Here is a 15345-nt window from a genome sequence, read left to right on the forward strand (position 1 = left end):
CTTGTTTCATGATCCATGGAGGTATGACAGACTGTTGAATTTCTTAGTAATGGACATTACAGTGCAAAGTTTTCTATTCAGCTCTCTGTAAATTACTCTTTAAGTATGTTCCAAGGTAAAGGTCAATAGCCATTTTACTGTAGTCTTCAGAGCTCTCTGCTCATAATGAATCTCTTCTGTCTGTTATCTCCGTTTATACCACAGGGAAGCAGGAGGCCTTTGGATGCCTCCATATGCAGAGGCTTCCACCAAGTGTCCAATAAGCAGACTGCTTGAGTAAATTAATTTTGCTGGATTTCAGTATTAAGATTGCTGGAATAAACATAACCCTCATGTTTTAAAATATTAAAATTCATTATCTGTGAACAATCTGAATTTGCTCTCTGCAATAATATTAACATTTAAGAATGACTTCTTTTGTCACATATTTTTGTCATTCTTACCCAGGGGCATGAATAATTATGACCTTGCATGCTGCAGCACTATTTTTGACCACATATAAACATACAATAATGGCATTAGTAAGGGCAAAACAACAGATTAACATTGTTAACCTTGCTTTATGCATTTAATAGTTCATACTGCTGTTGCAAGACATCACTTCAAACACCACTCCATCTTTGATTTCTCCTTTTCTTTTTATCAACAGGAAAGACAGTAGTAATTAATGATGAGTGGATCTACTGACGGAAGAAAGGCTCAAACAAGGTCCTAAAATTCTAATCTCCAGTCAGGAAACAGACTGCTCACGAGTGAGATTTCAAAAGGTCTTAAGTCCTGTGATCTACCCAGTAAACACTTCAACAGGCTCCATTAATCCTGGCCTTTGCAAAGGCACCGCTTCTTATGAAAAAAAAAAGAAAAAAAAAAAACTTTCTTTCATTTTAACATATGAAAACAATAATGAGAGCATGGCGAGTGTGGACTCTCTAGTTATATTTTGAAATATGGCAGAGCCAATGAAACTTGAAGCAAACTTGATTGTCTCATTTTAACTGACCGTAGAAGATTTATATGCTTGATTAGTCTTTTTATTGGATTCAAACTGTGTATTAAACTTTCAACTAGCGTATAGTTGTGCTACATGTTTTACACGTATATGTAATAAATCGATGTTTTGCAGTCCCGTGCCGCGAGCACAGTACTTTCGTTTTTTTACCTCAAGATGGCGCACTCGAGTCAGTTTACAATGTTGCTTTGCCGGCTCTGTCTACCTGTATCAGGTTAATTTTTTATCACATTTTGGGCGGAGAGGATTTCCTCCTTTCTTTTTTTTCCCCTTAGGAGGAGCTACAACACCCAAAGAAAACATGCACACAGCGGTGTGGGCTTCTAAGATCCCCCGAGAGGATTTGTCTTTGGACGCCAGATTACCCGTTTTATTAAACAGTCCGATCCTGAAGATGATTTTTCAAACTTTAAAGTGAAGTTACTAAGATTCCTATCAGTTCAGGTCCGGGGGAACTTATTTGCTGCAGATCTCCGCTCCGTCTGCAATCTTCAGAAAATACACAACGCTGTACTATCCAACTCTGCAGGTAAGGCGTTCCTGATACTGAAAATGGAATGTAGTGGGATTGTTACAAGACATGGGGAAATTCCAAGATAATTTATGCTGTGAATGCACAGTGTGCTCGTTGTAATTTTATATTGCAAAATATGCATAAATGCTTGTTCGTCTTATATCATGGCAAATAAGCCAGTTTACAATTAGCAAATGTAAATGTAAATATGCATAGGCCTATTTTAATCGTTTTTGATAAGGAGGTAGGAAGATGTATTGTTGGCCATAATGTGATAGTTTATTCACGTTATTATTATTTGTTTTGCCATGGTGAACGATAACCATAATTATACTTATTTGAAATAGATTATAAAGATGCTTAATTGTGGTTCTGTCAATGTGATGGCATTGTTTTACACTCAGTAAGTTTGCACCGGCCGGTCCGCTATTCACTGAACGACCTGTGAGAGGGCTGGCCGCTGACAAATGATTTTTGGTGGGGCCCGGTTCAAACGGAACACCTGGCACCTAGTTTGAATCGGGGACAGTGTGAAATCCTCATATAAGATCAGGGAACAGGCCTGATGTGTAGCTCTGTATCAGCCCGACGCGCATAATTGTTTTTACTGTGCCGTCTGTCCGACTGCCGCGAAATCTCTGGGGAAAGTCCTGTTTGGAGACAGTGGAGCCATAACATGCACGTTCTTGCAGTTCCTCTGATGTTTCTCTGGCTTTGAACTACTGCTGAAGGTGGAAATCAATCTGTTTTTCCACCTCAACGAGCCGCAAGCTTCCGTGCTAAATTCTGTCATGTCTGAAGAAGACGGAGAAAAGTAACTGCAAAATGTAAAGTGCATCTTCAAAAGCATAGGTTGATTAGCTTCTGTGCAATAATACGTATTCTGGGAGAGGGCACTGAAACGCAATGCATTTATGATTGCAGTTACGATATAATAATAATAATAATAATAATAAAATCTTCTTCTTCATCATCATGTAATTCATCATTTGTACCGTTACTGTATCGTTATTATTGTTGCAATAAATAGCAGTCATTATGAACATGGGCAAAAGGGAATAAATTCAGTACATTCAGTACAGAGAAATAGATATCATCTTGACAATACACAACAACAAAAACCTTGCCATTTATCCAGTGTAAACACCCTCGGGAATAAGGACATGGCATGCTGATAACAAGTACATTACACTACAAAGGTGTTTTGTGAAAACAGAAAACAATGCTTTAAAAATTTCCGAAAAGTGTGGAAGAGTTTACTGCTGAGGGTAACTTTGTTCGACATGCAGCCCTCTGTGTCCTGGTGCTTTGGTATTGTCTGTTGTTTATTTAGCATGTTTTTGTTTTTATATGAAATTGTAATTTAAAGACAACTCATAGTCAGAACTGCTTTCAGTGTGAGAAATGAGCCAAAATTAGTATTGTAAAGACCCAGATACAACATAAATAATCACTTTCACACATACTTAATAATTAGAATTGGTAGGACATTATTTGCAGGTGAGGGTTGAGTGTGCTTTTTAACACTCCCGAAGGACTAGAATCCCCATAATGAACTGGGTAACACGGGTTTGTGGCATTTCAAATAATTCGTTTTATTGGTACACGAATAATGCACAAATGAAAGGGTTTTGAGGAAAAAGATGAACAGCAGTTCATGCTTTATAGTGGTTTTCCTTCCTATTGCTTCCACTCTCCCACTGGGTGTGGGATATACCAGGTCGGGAAGAAATGCGCGGGGGACATGTGGTGAGGGGAAACATAACTTCAAAACTCAATATGAAATGAGTGGAGAGTGAAGAATTGTAATTTGCCATCTCGTTTAACTCATGTAACCCTTGATTGCAATACAAAAACAGTAAAACTAGTTTGTCTTTATACCTAAATTACAGTATATTTCTATACCTTTACATATATATATAATTATGTACCTATACGGATTTAGACACATAGAAATATATAATAATAGATGCGTAGTAAAAATAGTTAAGTTGTATTTCTGTATATGTACAAATCAGATAACAGATACAACATGTACATGTTCCTTAAAATATAAAAACCTATTTTGGAAAAGTAACTTTTGATTATTATTTTTTTAAATTTATATATATATATAATTAAAGACATAATTTGTTGTCAGCATTTCTTTCAAGGGTTTTCCAAGCTGTAAACATGTGTGCGTGTTTTTAAACTAGTTCACAACGGAGTAGCAGCCCTGAAGTCGCTTCTCTTTTGTCTCTCTCCGGGAAGTGAAAAAAATCAATCACCACACAAAGAGGAGATGGGAGGACTTGGAGGGGAGTTCTCACCCTCCTAAGTATTTACCTGCAGGAGCTTCATCTGTCACATTGCGAGATGATCGATAATTACAGAGGATTAAGCTTCAGGATGCTTAGACCTGCAGGAGTGTTTAAACTACCTGCCTTTTAGGCTGCAGGACACCAGGAAGGAAGCTTCTGAAATCCTGATGTGTTTCAAAACAGAATAGAACAGCCCTCAGCCCTTAGTGATTTTGGTCTGTACTGTTTGTTTGTGTATGTACACACATATGCACATTTTGATACCGCTCTTCATGTAGAATCAGGTCATTTTAGTGTTTGTCTCAGAGTAAGTTAGGGAATGTCCTAACAAATAAAAGGACTGTGGACAGCATAACCCACACGTATGTCCCACGATGTAGCACACTGCTAAGCCCCAGGAAAAGGGACAGTTCTGAAAGGGAGTCTGAGGATGGTTCTTCTGCCTGTGCACTGACTAACAAAGGAGAATGTAGTATAAAAGTGTCTGCACTGGGTCAAGGTGCTGTCCGCAGCAGGGTATCCCTGAAGGAGACACAGACATCATGAGGGCAGCTTCCCATACCACTGTGCTCTCAGTCTGTTGGATATTTTGTATTTTACTGTAGCATATTGTGCAACCTTGTAACCTAGTTATGTTATTTTTGTATCTTTTTTTTTATCTTACTCTGATGAAAGCCTCATTATAATTGACAACTTGTTCTTAGCTGGCTCCGCCTGGTGAAATAAAGGTTAAATAAATAGAACGAATAAAGAAGCAGGTCTACTTTTAAACACGTCAGGGAAAAAACTGTTCTGCAGCACAGAGGCAAACTAACCACAGCCAAGTCGAGGGATCAGCAGTAAGAGGCTGATGAAAGACAAACTTGTGTCGAATGCACTGGTCCTTGCAAGAGAAGCGAACAGATTATTGACTTGGGTTACAGCTGAAGGTGGGAGAGGCTTTGCGTCTCCTTTTCATGTGCACTTTGAGTTAGTTTTTACCCTCCCTGGAGAAGAAAGCTGACAGAGACCCTGTAATTAATGTAATCAAAAGATAAAGAGCATGCAGGCTTCTGAGTAAACCAAGGGGACAGAGGCAGACTTTACGCCAACACAGGCACGTCCTAGCAGCAGGCAGATGCGGACTGTTAATGATATTCACACTAAGTCTTTTGTACCCTTGATGAACAGCTCAAACATGATTAAGCAACTTTCACAGTATATTAGCAACTTTCATGTATTAAGGCAGGGTAAAATTGGTTACATTTTAACTTCTTTTAAAGATTTCTAGCAAGACGAGTATGGTATTAGAGCGCAGTAAGGGGAACTAAAGTTCACCTGTGCGGATAATGGTCCAAACCTCAGAGAGGGTATGTGTACGTGTGTGTGTCGTTAGTTGGGTGCATTCACTGTACTACTGAAATACTACTCATGTATCACACAAGGTCAGCTTAATTCTTAGATAGTGTCATTCAGCAATGATCACATATGGCATAATTATGCCACTTCTGCAACCATAGCTGTTTGTTTATTTGCTGACCTTAATGTTGCCTTGTGGTAAAGATGTATACTGCATCCAAGAAGTAAATGTGTAGATTTTTTTTTTGACAGGAAGCAATGTCAGGGAATTCTAAACAATCCATTTACAATTTAGCCATGACCGTAAATTTACATTTACATTTATTTATTTAGCAGACGCTTTTATCCAAAGCGACTTACAAAAGTGCATACAGTAAGTATAGAGACACTACGGGGACTGTCATGGATCCTATGGCTGTATTCAAAGAGAGAGCTGACAGAGACGGGGCATTTTTGTTAACAATACCCCTTTGGTCCCCATGAAAAAGGCTGCTTTTGGATGCGTCTATGCTTTGATTTCTTTTGAAATTAAATCAGGAGGATTCTCAGACAGAAGGAATGAGGACTTTAAACATGCAAGATGCTATCTGTGCTCCTGGTTCCCTAATTGGATCCTGGTGTGTTTTGACTCCACCCGCCACTGATTGCTGGCTGGTGCTGTCTCCTAGCAGTCCTGATTACACGCTGTGGTCAAAACCCATGGTTCCAAACCCATATAGATCTCCCGCAAATCAAAGCTAATGGGTCTGGTGGTTGGCTTTGGAGAGAACATGGTGATGACCCTGTGACCTTCTGCACCATTTTGAAAATTACTGCATGAATCTCAAACAGTTAGTCAGTCCATTGAGGATCATCACAGTGAGTCACCTGTTGAATCTGTCATTGTAACCTATTGTTATTGTTCCTCAAGATGGAGGCTTTCCTTGTAAATGGGAGACTTCAAACCATGGCCAAAATAATTTCTTAAGGGAATAGATTGGGCCCCAGTGTGACTTCTTTGGACTCAGCGGTTGTCAGAAACACAAGATAAGTCCTGTTGCAGCAGGTGATGCACCCTAGTTCATTCTGGCACTCACTAAGATAAGATTTCTCGCTGTTCTCAATCTTGCTGAATGGGGAGAGTCAGAAGGATGCATACCCCTGGAGCAAGATTCCTTTCAGGAGAACTCATTCCTTTTCAAATATTCATACTCCTGTGAGAAACAGACAGATTATGCATTTGACTTTACAGATTACACTTAAGTCATTCTTCAATGAAATTCAAACAGCCAGTATTGAAAACATTTAGCCAAATCAAATGATTCTGATTAGGTTGTTTTTTTTTTTTGGAAAATCTATAATATCAGATGCCTACACCTTGGCTAGTATGCTCAGTATTAATTCCTTTTATCTTGTATATGTATATGTGTACATGTTCTGAAAACTGTCATAACCGTGCTGTAGAAATGTTGATGAGTGTAGCTCATTTTCAGGCAAGAGAAGCTCATTAAAAATGTTGAGAAACAGTAACAAACACAAAAACTTATTTAATTTAAAAAGCACTGATACCTGCTCTGACTCAAACTCTGTGTGCATACACCAGCATGGAGTACAAGGAGTGCACAGAGCCTTTGTGCTGGCTAACTTCATTTATTTGTATAAATATGTTTATGTTGCAGTTTTTTGAAGCTGCTTTATAGAAGGAGCTGTGGGCAACATGTGTTTAAAATGTTCCACAGAAATTGGCAGGTTTGACTCTGCATATAAAAGAAGACAAAATAATTGGCTTTTCTAAACTGCAAACTATGCGAGCATACATACCCACACAGACACACACACATATACACACACTATAAGCTGTGTTTAGGAGTTGTTTAAAGAATTGGGTATTAGAATGACGCTATGAGGCATAGAAGATGGCATTAAAAACACTATTAAAATAACTCAAGTTATGTTGCCGTCCTTGTCACAGAATTAGTGATTGAATTCAGAAAGAATGAAAGCATGGAACACAGAAAAGGTATAGTTTCACCAGCACATTTTAATTCATGAAGCAGCAAAGTTTCCAGAAACAGTAAATGTAACGAGTTAGTAATAAACTCAATATGGATGCATATGCATTTTTAAGGTGCATCTGTAAGTGCATTAACAACAGCTATACTGTTACAGTTACTGTATTTTCACTCATAGAGAGCCCAAACAACCAAAGATGTCCAAAATGCCCTACACCATATTTCCTTGAAATTATACTGTTTTAATTTGTCCTTTGTAGGGGAGTGAGTGAATGGAAAACAGTCTTTCACTACAGAAGGCAAGTAAAGCCTGCCAAGACTACAAGAACCTCACTTAATTATGTTGTTTGTTGAATTGTCACTATACATGAAATATGGGCAAAAAAGCCTTCCTTTTGGCTTGGCTTCTACACTGATTAGTTCATTTTGAAAATCAATTTCCTAATCTGACTGAAAGTAATTATGTTTGCGAGACAATACATATCAATTTTGAATGTTAAATGTTTTTCCTTCCTATCTCAAGCTGATGAAGCCCAGCTGTTCCTGAGTAAGTGGCGTCTTGGGATTGGAAACATTTGGTTAATCCTTTAGCATGGATCGAAAACAAAACTTCAAAACCACCCAGGATTCTTTCAAAAAAAATAAATAAATAAAGAAGGGGTGCTGTGCGCCATTTCAATGTTCACTTATAGAGCATTGTCTACAGAGAGGTGATAGGCAGATAGGTGTGCACAATCAAGGGCCACCATCTGGCAAAGCCAATGCCGACAGCGAGGAAGAGCACACTTCTGTTTGTCATGAGCTGTCAACGCACAAGTGATGTCCTCACACTCCTCTCAGGGGCGCAGAGGACACATGCGAACGCGCCCTCTGTTGTAGCGAGGCATTCAGAGGGTCGTTTTTCTTGTTCTTTCCCTTTTTATCAGAAATGACTCGAGCAAGTGAATGAACGGCTTCAGCAAGGCTCTTTACAGGGACTTTCCAGAAACCCTCAGACTCAGCTTTATTTTGTCCCTCAGAGGTTCTCTTAACTGTAGTGCCTGAGCGAGCGCTCATTATGAGCATGTAAATTTCAAATGTTTATTCATATTTGTTGTTGTGGCATTTGGGAACCTGCACAAAGCCTATGCTATTAGTTGCATGCTTCAAGGGTGTTGCTCTTTCCTGTTTGGAGCTGAGCAGCCATAAATACAAAATATTGGCTACATGCCAATTGATGAATCCCTTGAGTTTAACCTGATATCTATGAGCCCAGTAACACTCTCTCCATACAAAACACAAATTTCCTCACAATTAAGAGACAACTGTGCTTATCGATTTTTTTTTAACTTCGACACAGTATCTTTTCTTGGTTGGAGCCCTCAAAGGAAGAAAAAAAAAACAAAAAATGTATCTAAAATGTCCTTACATATGTGATCTGCACATGAACAGAGTGGAGAGCCCCCTGATTAGAGCAGAAGTAATAATATCTCCTACTTAATCCTTCCCCAAGGAGTAGATATTTCAGCCTTGTTAATGATAAGGGTAATGATACTCTGTGTATTTATCTTAGATTATGCGGTCGCTATAAGATTAATAACCCGAGGCAAGGAGTCTGCGGTCTTCTTTGAAAGGAGGCAAGCCCTGACAGCGGCCGCCCGGGCGGAGGTGTCACAAGTAAATCTGCTCTTCAAACGGACCGTGGCGCATTCCAGCTCCGGAGAGCCAGGTTTGGAGCGTAAGGAGAAGGGGCCTGGAATCTGATGAAAGCGTTTGGGCGTGTGTGTTCGTTTAGTCTGATAATGAGAGAGAGAGGCTTAGAGGCACAGTCATTTGGCAGCCTCTTCACTTCCTGTAAAAAAAAAATAAATAAATAATAATAATAAAAAGTAGAAAAAAAAATTCAGTGAAACTCACCGCCATAGGGTCTCCCTTAGACAAACAGTTTCTGTCGGACTATTTGTGGTTTCTTGCCGCATGGGTCTGTGTGATTAATCTTACTCGGTGAAGAAGCCAGGTTTTATTGCGATTCATGAGAAACTAAACTGAGGGAGACACAGCCCTTGCTTGGATGAGATTAAATCTACAGAATTTCTGCTGAAGCAAGCCAAACTGTGTTCATGTGTGTGTGTATTACATTTTTAGTCCAAGACCCATATTTAGCCTTTTTATAAGGTTGGACTCACACAGGAAATAGTTTACAGCACCAGTGACACCTTTTCATAATTGTATTGCCCTCTGCATAATGAAGGGCAGGCAATAGCTGCTCCCTCTGTTGTACAAAAGGATTTTTAGAAAGAAGGTCTTGTCCTGCCAGAAAATGTATACACTACTGCTATAATCTGCGGTTTTAATTTGATAACAAGTGTTTTGCAACATAGCAATAAAAGACATTCAAAGTTAATACTTGTTAGGAAATGATGGAAAACCAGTATTATTTTACACACTGCGTGTAAAAGATACTAGCTAGCTAGCTCAGCTAACAAGCTAGCTACCCATGCCAGTCAGCTAGACAGTGGCCAGTGACTGCCTTCAGTGGGCAGATCAAAGACAAATATTCAATACACAATTCATACTACCTTGCTGTCTTGATGGTGATCATTTCCCCCCAGGTGTGTATCACTCTCACCTAAGGGAGCACAGCAGACAGACTCTCTGCCTTCTCAATGTAAAAAGACTTTATCACTGTCTAGCTTCTTGGTAGCCTTTGTGTGACCCAAGGATTATTGCCCATGGTGGCATTAAAGCATAGAGCCAAATGAAGGAAACCCGGGCATAGCACTCCCATCAATTGGCACAGTGATTCATGTGTGAGAGTGATTGTTAGAAAAAATGAAAGCAGATAGTGTTTCTGGAGAAGTGTCTGCTCATATATTGATGAAGGTATTGACTATGTTTGATTTATTGTCAATTTAGCTAGCTCAAATACACGCTCATATTGTGGTAGAAATGTAAAAAGTTTGCTGTTCCTTGAAAGGTTGCTGTTGCTTGTTATAGTGGGCATAAAAGACTGACCAGTGTTTTCACACCACTTCCAGTACCGAAACCATCTGTATACACCTTGGTAGGTAGTATGCCATTTTTCCATTTTTGGCAAGCCTCTTTGTGAGACAAGCCTGAAGCGAACTGACTGATCTTCAAGAAAAGTAATTCTGAAGATTTTTGCCAACTAACCCAAAGATATTTTGACATGGACCCCCCACGCTGTGCTCACTGAGGAGGTGTGATGGTTTATGCATGGGGGATAAAATTAAAAACTAATACAGTTTGAAACACTTTGCATGTGCCACACCACAGTATCAAAAGGACATAACTAATGGCTTATGACCATGGAGAACTTAACCTCTCAATGGCCTAATGAGGAGGCCCTCATTGAAACTCATGGCCTTAGAATGAAAAAAAGTAAAAATCACGTGTAAGCTTTTTCTTGAGATATTTTAGTTTCTGTTACCAAGAATAACATGATTACATGTTAATGGTAAATCATTAACTGTTAAATTTATTATTTTTTGGAACAAAACACACATCTATGAGTGTCCGGTTTAATGTGTGCCCAATTCATCTTAGGTTGATGAATCCATTTGCGTCTTGGGCTCACATATGATTACAGAGGGAAGATCATCTATTTAAGATTGATATTAAATTTCAGGGTGGAAATTTAAATCACTGCAATTCACTGCAAATGTTCTGCATTTGGGTCCAAGTGTAAAAGGGCTTTTAAAATTTACACCTCTAAATCTCTCTTCAGATTTATGTGATTAGATTTTTGCATTTTGATCTTCTTTCTATCAGGACACAGTCTAGAGCAATTAAGTGTCTGATTGTCTTACTAGATTACTCAAGCTTCTTAACTTTTCTTTGCACGAGATCCTCATCTCAAAACCACCAAATGAGTCCCAACCTCCACTATAGCCCATAGTGTTTCCGCCATAATGAGAAAGGGTGAGGTCTTTAGCTGGCACTCAAAGAAAGAAGAGCAGCACAAATGATTTTTAATGATTGAGTGGTTAAAAAGCTATGTTACCCAGTAATAGTAATAACTGCACTGCACAAAGACCAACTCCCATAACTCACTCTACCTTGACAGTGGAAGTGTGAGGCAGACCTCTTTACCGAGATATACGGTAACAAAATAAATGCATTATATAATTTGTCCTTGGGGCAAATGACTTTAAGAGGGCGCAGATCACAGGCAGCCTATTGAAATAGGCATCTGTGAAGAAAGCTCGAAAACCTCACTAAAAATGGCCAATGACATTGCATGCATTTTTAATAAACCAATCACGGTGTTGAGAAAGCTGTATGAAGGTATGTGATAATCAGACGCAGCCAAGAAACTTGCCACAGGGCACCTAATGTGTGGTCGTTTTGTGTCAGGTTTATGAGCTCCAGTAAATGTATGTTACTCAGGGAGCTATTGAGCAATGCCATCAAATGGCAGTCAGCCTGTTTTGAATTGCAGCAATATGTTCACCATCTTTGTTCAATAACAGTGGCCACCACTGATTTCACTTAATTGATATTATATAACACAGCTCAAACATACATGTGCACATACTCACAAACACAGAAACACATTAAGCACTGAAAGTGAAATGCTTATGAACAAAACATGTATGACCAAAAGAGGACAGACACACCAAATTCCTACATGTAGGCAGATGTATGTATGAGTGATCAACACAATCAACTCTGCTGTTAAACATTGCTCGTAGAGAACAGACAAACGGTAATTAGTTTTCCACGTAAAATTCTCAGGGAGTTTCACTGAGAGATAATTGAAGTACATGCAAGAAACAACAGGTTGAGAAGAGTTACTGCGTTCTCCCTGGGGTTTCAGTCCCGCGTTAAGCAGCTGCTCATTTTCTTCCAATCATAGCGCAAAGTGGACTTTAATGTGGCACAAACACCCCTCTGCAAAGGATGCAGGTACTATACCCCTCTTAAGTATGCTTCCGTTCATTGAAGGATTGTGATAGGTAACACATGAAAAATGTACTTGCTTTTTTTCCCCTCAGTGCTGTAAGGGACGGCTGACATCCAAGCTCTCTGCTGGCAGGTGAAAGTGAATCTCACCCTCATCAACAGCACATTAGGCCCCTACAAAGCCTGCAGCACTGTTCACTACCAGCTGCCCCTGAATCAAAGGGGCATTGTGTTCCCTCGGTTCCTGTTGCTCCTCACTTATGAAGAGACAAAATGCTTCACCATGAATGCTCAATTACAGACCCTGCTTAGAATGCTGGAAAAAAAAAAACATGAATTTTATTTGTTTGTCTTCATGTGGCGGTTAACGTCTTGTGCTGGTTCTGTGACACAAGTATGCCAGTGCTGCTGCTGGATTGTGTTAGCTTGGGTCAGTCTGGTTTATTGTGTAATGTAAAGTATGACCAGCGCTGGCTGCAGTGAAGTCACGATGATGTGATCTGCAGATGAACACAAAAGTAGCCAACATTTCTGGATTCTTATAAATATTCCACAAAAAAACTGATCAGGTCATTCCAAAAACAGTTTTGATAGATAAATTTGACTTTTCCATTCAGATCAGTGCTAGCAGAGGAAAAAAATGCCACACACCATAAGTTATTAACATCTTTTCATGTTTCACTGAATATTTGTTCAGTATTATCTAAATTATTATCTTTTAATTATTTTGTTCAGATATTAAAAAAAACCGTAACAGCTGCAGAATATTCCAACAACCTGCATAATATGTGAATGGTACTTCATGGTACTGAACTTAAGTATGACCTGAGGGAACTCCACAGGAAAGAACAGTAAGGCACAGAGGCTCCTCCAGCTGCCAGGGGGTGATTTATGATTGGCAGCTGTCTTTTTGATATAGGTAAGAAGGATACAGCTACTTTTCACACTGGATTAAGGTGCGGCTGGGGAGTCACCCATGGTACTGGATTTCCATGATTCACTGTCTCTGCCCTTTTGTGGAACTGCAGGCTGCAGGCTGTCTTCCTAAACTAAAGACCCATCTTCTACACACTCTCACTCTCTCCTTCTTTTTCTCTGTCTTACATACAACCACACACACACGCACGCGTGCACACACACACATACACACACACACACACGCACACACACACACACACACACACACACACACACACACACACACACACAGTTAGACAGCAAAATTTGCCATAAAAAACAATTTTCCTGAGAAAACTAGACTAATCTATTTGTAGATTGGTCTGTCATGTAGGTCTGTCCTTAAAAGTTTACATGAAGTCAGAAGACTTTACTGATTGTGTTGCTTTTGGAAGCTGATGGGTTTTTTTTTGGTTTGTTTTTTTAAAGGTGTTTTCTGTATTTTCTTGTTTCACTTCCCTGGAAAAGTGCCAAACACTGCTTTATATTGATCTGATTGGGTTATTTGCCAAAATTTGTGTGCTCCAACAAACTGAGTTTCCAAATGAACAAAACTCCCTCTGGGACAACATCAACATCACAGATCACATGCACTTCACAAGTTTATCTTCAATGATCGAAGGGCCAGATTCCATCTAACTGAGCGTCTTGTGCAAGTGTATGTCCAATGTTATGAAGAACATGCATTACAATGTACTTACAGTGCAAAAAGGTATGAAAAAAGAGGCAACTAGTCGCTGAAGTGACCAGGACCGAGCACCTGTTTTATTCAGCAACCATGAGGATTTTAACTCTGCGGAAATATTTTTCAGATTTTTAAGGGGAACCCTTTTTGCAGAGTGACTGTGCATTCTCTCTGAAATACAAAGCAAGCGTTAGGTCTTTCTAAACAAAGATCAACTCAATAATGATAAAATCAGAGTTCTCAAACAAGGAGCATCTGTATTTCATTGCTTCCCTGAGGTATCTCCTGAAGAGCAAAATGGAATATCATGATTAACAATTAAACAAAAGCATTCGACTTGAACAAAGCAACAAATTGCAGTCACTGCCTGCTGTGTGGTTTGAAGAGAAGAGCACACAAACTGAGAGGGTCCGCTGGCAGCGGGTGCCAAGGCCCACAGTGCGCTAGCGGCTTCAGCTAACCCAGCGTCAGGCCCACACGTGCAGCCGTGTAAACACTCGGGAATAACAAGGCAACAAGTCAGCCTCCATCATGGCTGCAGGGAGATCCATCAAGAGAAATTTACTGCAGTGTTTACTGCCTGTACACCCACTGCTGCACCGTGCCAGCTCTGTTCCCACAGCTAACATGGGCATACACACACACACACACTCAAAGGAGTTTCAGTCACACCAAGGCACAGCACCTATCTATTGCAGACAGTCACACAACTGCCCCCATTGGGGTCTTCATATTCCAATGACAAATCAAGTGCAAATAGTTCAGCCAATTAGGTATAGTATTTGCCTGGAAATAATGAAGCTGAAAGGAAGGCTAATGAGCTAAAATTGGGTAATATCATTTATTGCCGTTTTGGGCCATGAATAGTTTATGACTGTTTGAACCCACACCATTCTTACTTCATATACACTTATGCTCATCCTCAGTCATAATTTAGGTTTTAAAATTATAGTAGGCTTGAAATAATGTTGTTGCTTTATAAGATGCATGTTTCTGCTTAATGAATAAATCTCACCATTACGCAAATGGACCAACTTGCTTCACCAAATCATCTCTTTTCAATTTAAGGTGACGTCATTCTTTTCACTCTCCTGGAAGAAATGTCAGCACACTGTTATTATATTTCTGGGAATGATCCAATAATAGCTAGTCTCCTGTAGGTAAAGAGCAAAAGGGGGTGGATGGAATCAGATTTTGGATCTGTACCATATAGCCTCCTGCCATAGTCAAGGCAAGTGTTGCTATAAACATAATTAAATCTGAACTTAAACTCTTTAAAAAACGTTTCTTTTCTCAAATAAAATGTGTAAATGGGTAAAAAAAAAAGCAGGTGACTGAGATCGTGCTATTATCTAATCTTTTTTGTATTAATTTTTATGTGAGGCTCAGATAAGAGGAAGACAGATTTTTTTTAAAAAAAACATACCTCTAATTACTTGTGTAACAATACTACTGTTCTTGCCAAAGTAAAAGAATAAGGATCCAGAAATGTGACAGTAGTTGCTTAGACAAGTAAGAAGCAATACTAAAATTCAGATTTATGGGGAATAAATAAATTTTTATTGGGTAAAAAGATGTTTCATGAAAAAAAGAATTCTTACATTGCCTGTTTATAACATACTGTAATGTCAGCAAAGGACATTATT

The 15345-nt window shown here is 39.2% G+C and overlaps 1 protein-coding gene across 1 annotated transcript in view; it reads left to right on the plus strand.

Annotated features, from left to right (window-relative positions):
- Positions 1-1360: 1360 nt before the first annotated feature.
- edar (ectodysplasin A receptor) overlaps positions 1361-15345 on the plus strand; it is a 38655-nt gene continuing 24670 nt past the window's right edge. The window contains exon 1 of the mRNA XM_036541123.1: positions 1361-1538. The gene's annotated coding sequence lies outside the window, so the exon portion shown is untranslated. The remainder of the gene's footprint in view (positions 1539-15345) is intronic.

The sequence above is a fragment of the Megalops cyprinoides genome, chromosome 11 (assembly GCF_013368585.1).
Source record: "Megalops cyprinoides isolate fMegCyp1 chromosome 11, fMegCyp1.pri, whole genome shotgun sequence".
Lineage (NCBI taxonomy): Eukaryota > Metazoa > Chordata > Actinopteri > Elopiformes > Megalopidae > Megalops > Megalops cyprinoides.